The sequence below is a fragment of the Leptopilina boulardi genome, unplaced genomic scaffold (assembly GCF_019393585.1).
Source record: "Leptopilina boulardi isolate dan_hultmark-lab unplaced genomic scaffold, ZJU_Lbou_2.1 LbouV2_71, whole genome shotgun sequence".
Taxonomy (NCBI): Eukaryota; Metazoa; Arthropoda; class Insecta; order Hymenoptera; family Figitidae; genus Leptopilina; species Leptopilina boulardi.
Genome location: NW_026138018.1, coordinates 13,884 through 27,376, shown reverse-complemented (window position 1 = coordinate 27,376; position 13,493 = coordinate 13,884). Strand labels below are relative to the sequence as shown.

Here is a 13,493-nt window from a genome sequence, read left to right as displayed (position 1 = left end):
AAACGTCTCCTGTGAGGACAAAGATTCACACCTTTTGTATAATTCAACGAGGTGCATCCAACGGCGACGACGACGACGACAGCTTTTGAATATTGGAAGGCGGGTGAGGTAAAAATGAATGTATTTCCCACATGAAACTTAGACCATTTTCTAGTAAACTCCTGCCTTTCAACGACAGAGGAATAATAATATAACCCCCTGAGACCTGTCTCGAGAGATGAAAGAACCACGTTTCTCTTTTCCAAGAGCGTAAACTTGATTTGCTTCGAATATAACAAGTCAAAATCGAAACCACGGAAATCTGTCTCATATCTCCTTTTTTTTATTACCCTTTCAATTCTTTTTCAATAATTATCAAATTGCATTTCTAAAATGCTTTCTCTAATTGCGAAAATAATTATAACCATGAAAGTTTAACTAACGTGCAATAATAATTATTACAATTTATAAGGAACTGCTACAATCAAAAAAGAAATAAAATTACATAGAACTTAAATGACTGAGGAACAAATTATTATACAAATGTTTAAGTGTATGAAGCGCGATTCAAGGCTATGAGCATATAAACAACCTAACGATGAACATAAAAAGAAGATTATCCTCTAATACGGTTTATGTGAGGGAAAATGCATTCAGTAACTATATATATATATTGTTGAGTTTACAGACCTACACAATATATAGGTGCTTACATACACCGTTTCATTTTGTTGACAAACATAAGAATATAGAACGCCTCAGAAGCGGAGCTTGTTTGATGCATTATAGGAAGCTCAGACCAAATTTAATAACAAATTTTAATGGAAAAGTTGTGTTGATCAAAACAAATTTTCTCGATTGTGTGCTTTACATTATACACTTCTTATTCATACTATATTTCACAGACTATAATTTCAAAAGAATTACAATTACAATAGAGAAAAACATGCCTTTTTAATTCTCAAAAGTAAATCACTTCATGAATTTGAAATTACCAATTTTCAAAAAATATTTAGGACCGAATCAGTCTAATGATACATTCATTGAAAAGAAAGATTAATTTGCGAAAAGGTAAAAGCTTTTCAGTACTTTAAAAGCACCTTTTTAAGTTTCTTTGAATAAAAAATTCGTTTGAATTACTTCAAAATTTCATTTTAAGTATACATAAATATATATATTTAATTCAGTGCAGTCACAATATTGTTTAAACAAAGAATAAAGCACTCACCGATTGCGGATTCCCTCGACGAAACGATGGTTGCATTGCCTCTTTTGGAACGCAACCCTCAGAAATCCCTCCTTTTTCTGCATCCTCGTCTGCATCAAAGAATTACTATATGCTAAGGGCCACTTTTACTCTTACTCTTACTTTTTACCTCCTACATTTTGAAAAATAAAAAAAAATATTTATACATTTTTTATAAAAATATTTTTCGAACTCGAACGGTTTAAAAACACACGACCACGAACACTCCCGATAAAATTAATTGCAAAAAAAAGGTTTTTATAAAAATATTTTTCGAATTTTTTAACCAGTTTTAAAAATATGCGACTTTTCTGTAACAAAGAAAAAATACTGTTAAAATTCGTTATTCTATTTCTTTCATGCTTTTATACATTCCTATAATTAACAATATACGATAAATAGAGTATAATAAATACATATTTCTAGATTAAGAATATACTAAATTACATATTCCTGAAAAAATAAATGATTATTAATATAAAAAAGAAATATTATTTCTCACCACGATGATTCAACTGAAAATAATTATTAATTAAACAAAACAATCACAAAACATTTAGAAAACAATCACAAAACACTTACAAACATTCACAAAATATTAAAATGTTATACAACATAGTGACCAAATAAATAAAAGATAAAGTAAATTTTCACTGGTACTCCAGTTACTTGTTTTTTACTTACATTTTTCACCCGATTTCCCTACCTATTGCTATATTTAAAACGAACATAAATGCCTATTTTTCCCGAATTTTCTACCTACATTTATATTCTAAACGAAACTAATACCGCCCAGGTGCAAAATGACCTACACTAGGGTTAACGTCCCGGGACGTTACCGTCACCTGAGCGATCTTTTCTGAAAAGAAAACATTTAATTAGTCCATAATTGAAAAAATGATCAAAAACTTTTAATTTTTAATTCCACATGCATTAATATTTAACTTTTGAAAATAAAATTTACTATTCAAAATTGAAAAATTGTGAACAAAATTAATTAATCAAATTATTTAAAGTTAATAACATTTTATAAATTTAGTTTAAATTACTTTTTTTTATAGAAAGAAAATTACTTTGACTCGTTAAGAAAAATTACAAAACATTAAAAATATCAAACACACAATAAATAACATACATATTATATAAACAATGAAAAGGAACATTGACAATAGTATTAATTTACGTAGTATTAAGGTAGTAATCCACAAAACATGTAATATTTTAGGATGTCAGGAGTGTTAGAAATTTTGAGGGGCTAAATTTCCAAAAATATCATATGCTTTTTTAGATTACCCCTAAAAATTACCAGAAAGTAATAATTTTGTCAATGGTGTCACTATGTTGTTTTTTTCCTTCCCTGTTTTTTTTTAATTTTAATATATTATTTGAATCAACATAACAACTTTTTTTAAAAGTCAAAAAAATTCAAAAATTTATTGATTAAAAATATTTTTAAAAAAATTAATTTTCAATTTATAAATCTATTTTAATTAAAATAATAAAAAATAACTGTTTTAAACAGGGAAGGGGTTAAATAAAAAACGACTCACCGATCGGCGAATCCCACGTCGGGGCAAAAGTTATATCGCCACTTCTCGAACACTTCAGGCCTGCTCCCGAGGATCCCTCTTTCTTGCGCGCACTTCTGCGCGAGGCCGGGAGCGTTAAAAAAATCTTATAAAAAAAAAAAAATAAAAAAGAAAACAAAAAATTTTATTAAAAAAAAGTATGCAGGGGCCACTTTTCTTCTACCACATCCTTCCTGTCCTTCAAGTTGTTTATTGGGCATTGACTGAAAAACACTGAAACAATAAAAATTAATTAAAACTTAAATAATCTACAACTATATTCTAAAATCCTAATAAATATTGACAATATCCTACAATATTTACATTATTGTAATAATGTTTAAAATTAATCAACTTACCTATTGCCAATTTTTTTCGTCGTTTTAAAGATATGATGACACCATACTCTCTCTATCTCTTTCAATAGATGAAAGTTTCTTCCCTGGAATAGACTGAAAATAAAAAAAAACATATCATATGTAAAATAAAGAATTCCTAATTTGATTGTACAGTTAATTATTACAATTGATCACAAAATTATTTATTTAAAATAATAAATAAAATCAATCAAATAATTTTGTTGATTTTTATCACAATTAATAAGTATTTCTAAAAAGATTTTAAAGTATTGAAACCTATTTTTTACTAGCACTACATATTATTTAAAAAAGGATATTTTCAATAATATCTATTCATTATCATTATTTCTAATTTTTTAAATTTTACTTTGTTCAAAATTAACCAATGAAAAAGAACACTTACAATTTGGGATTTTTCGCGACGTGTTAAAGGTACGATGACTGCTAAATCTCCCTGCTACTGGAGTGACTGTCTGAAAAAATAATCCATTATATTATAATTATTGAACAATAAACTCAAAAAAAAATCATGAATATTGTCAATTATTAGATTATTCTAATAATTATTATTATACTTTTAAATATGTCAATATTTATAAATATTTACATTTGATATTGTACTAAACATCATTTACAAATAATAAAATAAATTTTAATCAAATATAATTTTATTTCTAAATATTTAAACAAATTAATTTTGTTAACAGCATACATAGTTACCTCAAAATATACATAAATTAGGAGAAAAAAATTAACAACTTACATTGAACTGCGACTCAGCAATGCCAGATCTCCTCCAGGAGCAGCTCCGCAACAAACACCCATCCTGCATAAATGAACACCTAGAAATTGGGAAAAAACTATTTCACACAAAAATTTAAATAGAAAATTAAAAAAAAATTATTGTATTTGCCAATATAAAATTAATAAGAATATTAAAAAATTAATAACAATAAAGTACAAGGCATTTCTCCATAGTCATTTAGAGATTGCCTTAAGGGTGGTAATAAGGATCTTCCTCTACTCATATCGGGCTGTCAATTTTTTTCCACACTTTTAGGTGTATTTTGTGCAAGAAATTGCAATAAAATAGTCTGCCTAAGAAAAATTGAAATTTTTTGAAAATTTTTTTTTGACGAAAATCGCTTAAATGGTCATAAAATTGGTGTTCCTCTACTCGGATCGGGCTGTCAATTTTTTTCTACACTTTTAGGTGTATTTTGTGCAAGAAATTGCAATAAAATAGTCTGCCTAAGAAAAATTGAAATTTTTTGAAAATTTCTTTTTGACGAAAATCGCTCAAATGGTCATAAAATTGGTGTTCCTCTACTCGGATCGGGCTGTCAATTTTTTTCTACACTTTAAGGTGTATTTTGTGCAAGAAATTGCAATAAAATAGTCTGCCTAAGAAAAATTGAAATTTTTTGAAAATTTTTTTTTGACGAAAATCGCTTAAATGGTCATAAAATTGGTGTTCCTCTACTCATATCGGGCTGTCAATTTTTTTCCACACTTTTAGGTGTATTTTGTGCAAGAAATTGCAATAAAATAGTCTGCCTAAGAAAAATTGAAATTTTTTGAAAATTTTTTTTTGACGAAAATCGCTTAAATGGTCATAAAATTGGTGTTCCTCTACTCGGATCGGGCTGTCAATTTTTTTCTACACTTTTAGGTGTATTTTGTGCAAGAAATTGCAATAAAATAGTCTGCCTAAGAAAAATTGAAATTTTTTGAAAATTTCTTTTTGACGAAAATCGCTTAAATGGTCATAAAATTGGTGTTCCTCTACTCGGATCGGGCTGTCAATTTTTTTCTACACTTTAAGGTGTATTTTGTGCAAGAAATTGCAATAAAATAGTCTGCCTAAGAAAAATTGAAATTTTTTGAAAATTTTTTTTTGACGAAAATCGCTTAAATGGTCATAAAATTGGTGTTCCTCTACTCATATCGGGCTGTCAATTTTTTTCCACACTTTTAGGTGTATTTTGTGCAAGAAATTGCAATAAAATAGTCTGCCTAAGAAAAATTGAAATTTTTTGAAAATTTTTTTTTGACGAAAATCGCTTAAATGGTCATAAAATTGGTGTTCCTCTACTCGGATCGGGCTGTCAGTTTTTTTCTACACTTTTAGGTGTATTTTGAGCAAGAAATTGCAATAAAATAGTCTGCCTAAGAAAAATTGAAATTTTTTGAAAATTTTTTTTTGACGAAAATCGCTTAAATGGTCATAAAATTGGTGTTCCTCTACTCAGATCGGGATGTCAATTTTTTTCTACACTTTTAGGTGTATTTTGTGCAAGAAATTGCAATAAAATAGTCTGCCTAAGAAAAATTGAAATCTTTTGAAAATTTTTTTTTGACGAAAATCGTTTAAATGGTCATAAAATTGGTGTTCCTCTACTCGGATCGGGCTGTCAGTTTTTTTCTACACTTTTAGGTGTATTTTGTGCAAGAAATTGCAATAAAATAGTCTGCCTAAGAAAAATTGAAATCTTTTGAAAATTTTTTTTTGACGAAAATCGCTTAAATGGTCATAAAATTGGTGTTCCTCTACTCGGATCGGGCTGTCAATTTTTTTCTACACTTTTAGGTGTATTTTGTGCAAGAAATTGCAATAAAATAGTCTGCCTAAGAAAAATTGAAATTTTTTGAAAATTTTTTTTTGACGAATATCGCTTAAATGGTCATAAAATTAGTGTTCCTCTACTCGGATCAGGCTGTCAATTTTCTTCTACACTTTTAGGTGTATTTTGTGCAAGAAATTGCAATAAAATAGTCTGCCTAAGAAAAATTGAAATCTTTTGAAAATTTTTTTTTGACGAAAATCGCTTAAATGGTCATAAAATTGGTGTTCCTCTACTCGAATCGGGCTGTCAGTTTTTTTCTACACTTTTAGGTGTATTTTGAGCAAGAAATTGCAATAAAATAGTCTGCCTAAGAAAAATTGAAATTTTTTGAAAATTTTTTTTTGACGAAAATCGCTTAAATGGTCATAAAATTGGTGTTCCTCTACTCGGATCGGGCTGTCAATTTTTTTCTACACTTTTAGGTGTATTTTGTGCAAGAAATTGCAATAAAATAGTCTGCCTAAGAAAAATTGAAATTTTTTGAAAATTTTTTTTTGACGAAAATCGCTTAAATGGTCATAAAATTAGTGTTCCTCTACTCGGATCGGGCTGTCAATTTTTTTCTACACTTTTAGGTGTATTTTGTGCAAGAAATTGCAATAAAATAGTCTGCCTAAGAAAAATTGAAATTTTTTGAAAATTTTTTTTGACGAAAATCGCTTAAATGGTCATAAAATTGGTATTCCTCTACTCAGATCGGGCTGTCAATTTTTTTCTACACTTTTAGGTGTATTTTGTGCAAGAAATTGCAATAAAATAGTCTGCCTAAGAAAAATTGAAATTTTTTGAAAATTTTTTTTTGACGAAAATCGCTTAAATGGTCATAAAATTGGTGTTCCTCTACTCGGATCGGGCTGTCAATTTTTTTCTACACTTTTAGGTGTATTTTGTGCAAGAAATTGCAATAAAATAGTCTGCCTAAGAAAAATTGAAATTTTTTGAAAATTTTTTTTTGACGAAAATCGCTTAAATGGTCATAAAATTGGTGTTCCTCTACTCGGATCGGGCTGTCAATTTTTTTCTACACTTTTAGGTGTATTTTGTGCAAGAAATTGCAATAAAATAGTCTGCCTAAGAAAAATTGAAATTTTTTGAAAATTTTTTTTGACGAAAATCGCTTAAATGGTCATAAAATTGGTGTTCCTCTACTCGGATCGGGCTGTCAATTTTTTTCTACACTTTTAGGTGTATTTTGTGCAAGAAATTGCAATAAAATAGTCAGCCTAAGAAAAATTGAAATTTTTTGAAATTTTTTTTTTGACGAAAATCGCTTAAATGGTCATAAAATTGGTGTTCCTCTACTCGGATCGGGCTGTCAATTTTTTTCTACACTTTTAGGTGTATTTTGTGCAAGAAATTGCAATAAAATAGTCTGCCTAAGAAAAGTTGAAATTTTTTGAAAATTTTTTTTTGACGAAAATCGCTTAAATGGTCATAAAATTGCTGTTCCTCTACTGGGATCGGGCTGTCAATTTTTTTCTACACTTTTAGGTGTATTTTGTGCAAGAAATTGCAATGAAATAGTCTGCCTAAGAAAAATTGAAATTTTTTGAAAATTTTTTTTTGACGAAAATCGCTTAAATGGTCATAAAATTGGTGTTCCTCTACTCGGATCGGGCTGTCAATTTTTTTCTACACTTTTAGGTGTATTTTGTGCAAGAAATTGCAATAAAATAGTCTGCCTAAAAAAAATTGAAATTTTTTGAAAATTTTTTTTTGACGAAAATCGCTTAAATGGTCATAAAATTGGTGTTCCTCTACTCGGATCGGGCTGTCAATTTTTTTCTACACTTTTAGGTGTATTTTGTTCAAGAAATTGCAATAAAATAGTCTGCCTAAGAAAAATTGAAATTTTTTGAAAATTTTTTTTTGACGAAAATCGCTTAAATGATCATAAAATTGGTGTTCCTCTACTCGGATCGGGCTGTCAATTTTTTTCTACACTTTTAGGTGTATTTTGTGCAAGAAATTGCAATAAAATAGTCTGCCTAAAAAAAATTGAAATTTTTTGAAAATTTTTTTTTACGAAAATCGCTTAAATGGTCATAAAATTGGTGTTCCTCTACTCGGATCGGGCTGTCAATTTTTTTCTACACTTTTAGGTGTATTTTGTGCAAGAAATTGCAATAAAATAGTCTGCCTAAGAAAAATTGAAATTTTTTGAAAATTTTTTTTTGACGAAAATCGCTTAAATGGTCATAAAATTGGTGTTCCTCTACTCGGATCGGGCTGTCAATTTTTTTCTACACTTTTAGGTGTATTTTGTGCAAGAAATTGCAATAAAATAGTCTGCCTAAGAAAAATTGAAATTTTTTGAAAATTTTTTTTTGACGAAAATCGCTTAAATGGTCATAAAATTGGTGTTCCTCTACTCGGATCGGGCTGTCAATTTTTTTCTACACTTTTAGGTGTATTTTGTGCAAGAAATTGCAATAAAATAGTCTGCCTAAAAAAAATTGAAATTTTTTGAAAATTTTTTTTTTACGAAAATCGCTTAAATGGTCATAAAATTGGTGTTCCTCTACTCGGATCGGGCTGTCAATTTTTTTCTACACTTTTAGGTGTATTTTGTGCAAGAAATTGCAATGAAATAGTCTGCCTAAGAAAAATTGAAATTTTTTGAAAATTTTTTTTTGACGAAAATCGCTTAAATGGTCATAAAATTGGTGTTCCTCTACTCGGATCGGGCTGTCAATTTTTTTCTACACTTTTAGGTGTATTTTGTGCAAGAAATTGCAATAAAATAGTCTGCCTAAGAAAAATTGAAATTTTTTGAAAATTTTTTTTTGACGAAAATCGCTTAAATGGTCATAAAATTGGTGTTCCTCTACTCGGATCGGGCTGTCAATTTTTTTCTACACTTTTAGGTGTATTTTGTGCAAGAAATTGCAATAAAATAGTCTGCCTAAGAAAAATTGAAATTTTTTGAAAATTTTTTTTTGACGAAAATCGCTTAAATGGTCATAAAATTGGTGTTCCTCTACTCGGATCGGGCTGTCAATTTTTTTCTACACTTTTAGGTGTATTTTGTGCAAGAAATTGCAATAAAATAGTCTGCCTAAGAAAAATTGAAATTTTTTGAAAATTTTTTTTTGACGAAAATCGCTTAAATGGTCATAAAATTGGTGTTCCTCTACTCGGATCGGGCTGTCAATTTTTTTCTACACTTTTAGGTGTATTTTGTGCAAGAAATTGCAATAAAATAGTCTGCCTAAGAAAAATTGAAATTTTTTGAAAATTTTTTTTTGACGAAAATCGCTTAAATGGTCATAAAATTGGTGTTCCTCTACTCGGATCGGGCTGTCAATTTTTTTCTACACTTTTAGGTGTATTTTGTGCAAGAAATTGCAATAAAATAGTCTGCCTAAGAAAAATTGAAATTTTTTGAAAATTTTTTTTTGACGAAAATCGCTTAAATGGTCATAAAATTGGTGTTCCTCTACTCGGATCGGGCTGTCAATTTTTTTCTACACTTTTAGGTGTATTTTGTGCAAGAAATTGCAATAAAATAGTCTGCCTAAGAAAAATTGAAATTTTTTGAAAATTTTTTTTTGACGAAAATCGCTTAAATGGTCATAAAATTGGTGTTCCTCTACTCGGATCGGGCTGTCAATTTTTTTCTACACTTTTAGGTGTATTTTGTGCAAGAAATTGCAATAAAATAGTCTGCCTAAGAAAAATTGAAATTTTTTGAAAATTTTTTTTTGACGAAAATCGCTTAAATGGTCATAAAATTGGTGTTCCTCTACTCGGATCGGGCTGTCAATTTTTTTCTACACTTTTAGGTGTATTTTGTGCAAGAAATTGCAATAAAATAGTCTGCCTAAGAAAAATTGAAATTTTTTGAAAATTTTTTTTTGACGAAAATCGCTTAAATGGTCATAAAATTGGTGTTCCTCTACTCGGATCGGGCTGTCAATTTTTTTCTACACTTTTAGGTGTATTTTGTGCAAGAAATTGCAATAAAATAGTCTGCCTAAGAAAAATTGAAATTTTTTGAAAATTTTTTTTTGACGAAAATCGCTTAAATGGTCATAAAATTGGTGTTCCTCTACTCGGATCGGGCTGTCAATTTTTTTCTACACTTTTAGGTGTATTTTGTGCAAGAAATTGCAATAAAATAGTCTGCCTAAGAAAAATTGAAATTTTTTGAAAATTTTTTTTTGACGAAAATCGCTTAAATGGTCATAAAATTGGTGTTCCTCTACTCGGATCGGGCTGTCAATTTTTTTCTACACTTTTAGGTGTATTTTGTGCAAGAAATTGCAATAAAATAGTCTGCCTAAGAAAAATTGAAATTTTTTGAAAATTTTTTTTTGACGAAAATCGCTTAAATGGTCATAAAATTGGTGTTCCTCTACTCGGATCGGGCTGTCAATTTTTTTCTACACTTTTAGGTGTATTTTGTGCAAGAAATTGCAATAAAATAGTCTGCCTAAGAAAAATTGAAATTTTTTGAAAATTTTTTTTTGACGAAAATCGCTTAAATGGTCATAAAATTGGTGTTCCTCTACTCGGATCGGGCTGTCAATTTTTTTCTACACTTTTAGGTGTATTTTGTGCAAGAAATTGCAATAAAATAGTCTGCCTAAGAAAAATTGAAATTTTTTGAAAATTTTTTTTTGACGAAAATCGCTTAAATGGTCATAAAATTGGTGTTCCTCTACTCGGATCGGGCTGTCAATTTTTTTCTACACTTTTAGGTGTATTTTGTGCAAGAAATTGCAATAAAATAGTCTGCCTAAGAAAAATTGAAATTTTTTGAAAATTTTTTTTTGACGAAAATCGCTTAAATGGTCATAAAATTGGTGTTCCTCTACTCGGATCGGGCTGTCAATTTTTTTCTACACTTTTAGGTGTATTTTGTGCAAGAAATTGCAATAAAATAGTCTGCCTAAGAAAAATTGAAATTTTTTGAAAATTTTTTTTTGACGAAAATCGCTTAAATGGTCATAAAATTGGTGTTCCTCTACTCGGATCGGGCTGTCAATTTTTTTCTACACTTTTAGGTGTATTTTGTGCAAGAAATTGCAATAAAATAGTCTGCCTAAGAAAAATTGAAATTTTTTGAAAATTTTTTTTTGACGAAAATCGCTTAAATGGTCATAAAATTGGTGTTCCTCTACTCGGATCGGGCTGTCAATTTTTTTCTACACTTTTAGGTGTATTTTGTGCAAGAAATTGCAATAAAATAGTCTGCCTAAGAAAAATTGAAATTTTTTGAAAATTTTTTTTTGACGAAAATCGCTTAAATGGTCATAAAATTGGTGTTCCTCTACTCGGATCGGGCTGTCAATTTTTTTCTACACTTTTAGGTGTATTTTGTGCAAGAAATTGCAATAAAATAGTCTGCCTAAGAAAAATTGAAATTTTTTGAAAATTTTTTTTTGACGAAAATCGCTTAAATGGTCATAAAATTGGTGTTCCTCTACTCGGATCGGGCTGTCAATTTTTTTCTACACTTTTAGGTGTATTTTGTGCAAGAAATTGCAATAAAATAGTCTGCCTAAGAAAAATTGAAATTTTTTGAAAATTTTTTTTTGACGAAAATCGCTTAAATGGTCATAAAATTGGTGTTCCTCTACTCGGATCGGGCTGTCAATTTTTTTCTACACTTTTAGGTGTATTTTGTGCAAGAAATTGCAATAAAATAGTCTGCCTAAGAAAAATTGAAATTTTTTGAAAATTTTTTTTTGACGAAAATCGCTTAAATGGTCATAAAATTGGTGTTCCTCTACTCGGATCGGGCTGTCAATTTTTTTCTACACTTTTAGGTGTATTTTGTGCAAGAAATTGCAATAAAATAGTCTGCCTAAGAAAAATTGAAATTTTTTGAAAATTTTTTTTTGACGAAAATCGCTTAAATGGTCATAAAATTGGTGTTCCTCTACTCGGATCGGGCTGTCAATTTTTTTCTACACTTTTAGGTGTATTTTGTGCAAGAAATTGCAATAAAATAGTCTGCCTAAAAAAATTGAAATTTTTTGAAAATTTTTTTTTTACGAAAATCGCTTAAATGGTCATAAAATTGGTGTTCCTCTACTCGGATCGGGCTGTCAATTTTTTTCTACACTTTTAGGTGTATTTTGTGCAAGAAATTGCAATAAAATAGTCTGCCTAAGAAAAATTGAAATTTTTTGAAAATTTTTTTTTGACGAAAATCGCTTAAATGGTCATAAAATTGGTGTTCCTCTACTCGGATCGGGCTGTCAATTTTTTTCTACACTTTTAGGTGTATTTTGTGCAAGAAATTGCAATAAAATAGTCTGCCTAAGAAAAATTGAAATTTTTTGAAAATTTTTTTTTGACGAAAATCGCTTAAATGGTCATAAAATTGGTGTTCCTCTACTCGGATCGGGCTGTCAATTTTTTTCTACACTTTTAGGTGTATTTTGTGCAAGAAATTGCAATAAAATAGTCTGCCTAAGAAAAATTGAAATTTTTTGAAAATTTTTTTTTGACGAAAATCGCTTAAATGGTCATAAAATTGGTGTTCCTCTACTCGGATCGGGCTGTCAATTTTTTTCTACACTTTTAGGTGTATTTTGTGCAAGAAATTGCAATAAAATAGTCTGCCTAAGAAAAATTGAAATTTTTTGAAAATTTTTTTTTGACGAAAATCGCTTAAATGGTCATAAAATTGGTGTTCCTCTACTCGGATCGGGCTGTCAATTTTTTTCTACACTTTTAGGTGTATTTTGTGCAAGAAATTGCAATAAAATAGTCTGCCTAAGAAAAATTGAAATTTTTTGAAAATTTTTTTTTGACGAAAATCGCTTAAATGGTCATAAAATTGGTGTTCCTCTACTCGGATCGGGCTGTCAATTTTTTTCTACACTTTTAGGTGTATTTTGTGCAAGAAATTGCAATAAAATAGTCTGCCTAAGAAAAATTGAAATTTTTTGAAAATTTTTTTTTGACGAAAATCGCTTAAATGGTCATAAAATTGGTGTTCCTCTACTCGGATCGGGCTGTCAATTTTTTTCTACACTTTTAGGTGTATTTTGTGCAAGAAATTGCAATAAAATAGTCTGCCTAAGAAAAATTGAAATTTTTTGAAAATTTTTTTTTGACGAAAATCGCTTAAATGGTCATAAAATTGGTGTTCCTCTACTCGGATCGGGCTGTCAATTTTTTTCTACACTTTTAGGTGTATTTTGTGCAAGAAATTGCAATAAAATAGTCTGCCTAAGAAAAATTGAAATTTTTTGAAAATTTTTTTTTGACGAAAATCGCTTAAATGGTCATAAAATTGGTGTTCCTCTACTCGGATCGGGCTGTCAATTTTTTTCTACACTTTTAGGTGTATTTTGTGCAAGAAATTGCAATAAAATAGTCTGCCTAAGAAAAATTGAAATTTTTTGAAAATTTTTTTTTGACGAAAATCGCTTAAATGGTCATAAAATTGGTGTTCCTCTACTCGGATCGGGCTGTCAATTTTTTTCTACACTTTTAGGTGTATTTTGTGCAAGAAATTGCAATAAAATAGTCTGCCTAAGAAAAATTGAAATTTTTTGAAAATTTTTTTTTGACGAAAATCGCTTAAATGGTCATAAAATTGGTGTTCCTCTACTCGGATCGGGCTGTCAATTTTTTTCTACACTTTTAGGTGTATTTTGTGCAAGAAATTGCAATAAAATAGTCTGCCTAAGAAAAATTGAAATTTTTTGAAAATTTTTTTTTGACGAAAATCGCTTAAATGGTCATAAAATTG

At 29.0% G+C, this 13,493-nt stretch overlaps 1 long non-coding RNA gene across 1 annotated transcript in view; it reads right to left on the bottom strand.

Moving 5' to 3' along the window:
* LOC127290583 (uncharacterized) overlaps positions 1-4,284 on the bottom strand; it is a 55,307-nt gene extending 51,023 nt beyond the window's left edge. Inside the window, exons 1-4 of the long non-coding RNA XR_007844389.1 lie at positions 3,916-4,284; positions 3,556-3,625; positions 3,153-3,245; positions 1,208-3,027 (exon numbers count right to left, since the gene is read on the bottom strand). This is a non-coding gene — a long non-coding RNA (uncharacterized LOC127290583). The remainder of the gene's footprint in view (positions 1-1,207; positions 3,028-3,152; positions 3,246-3,555; positions 3,626-3,915) is intronic.
* Between the last annotated feature and the right edge of the window lie 9,209 nt (positions 4,285-13,493).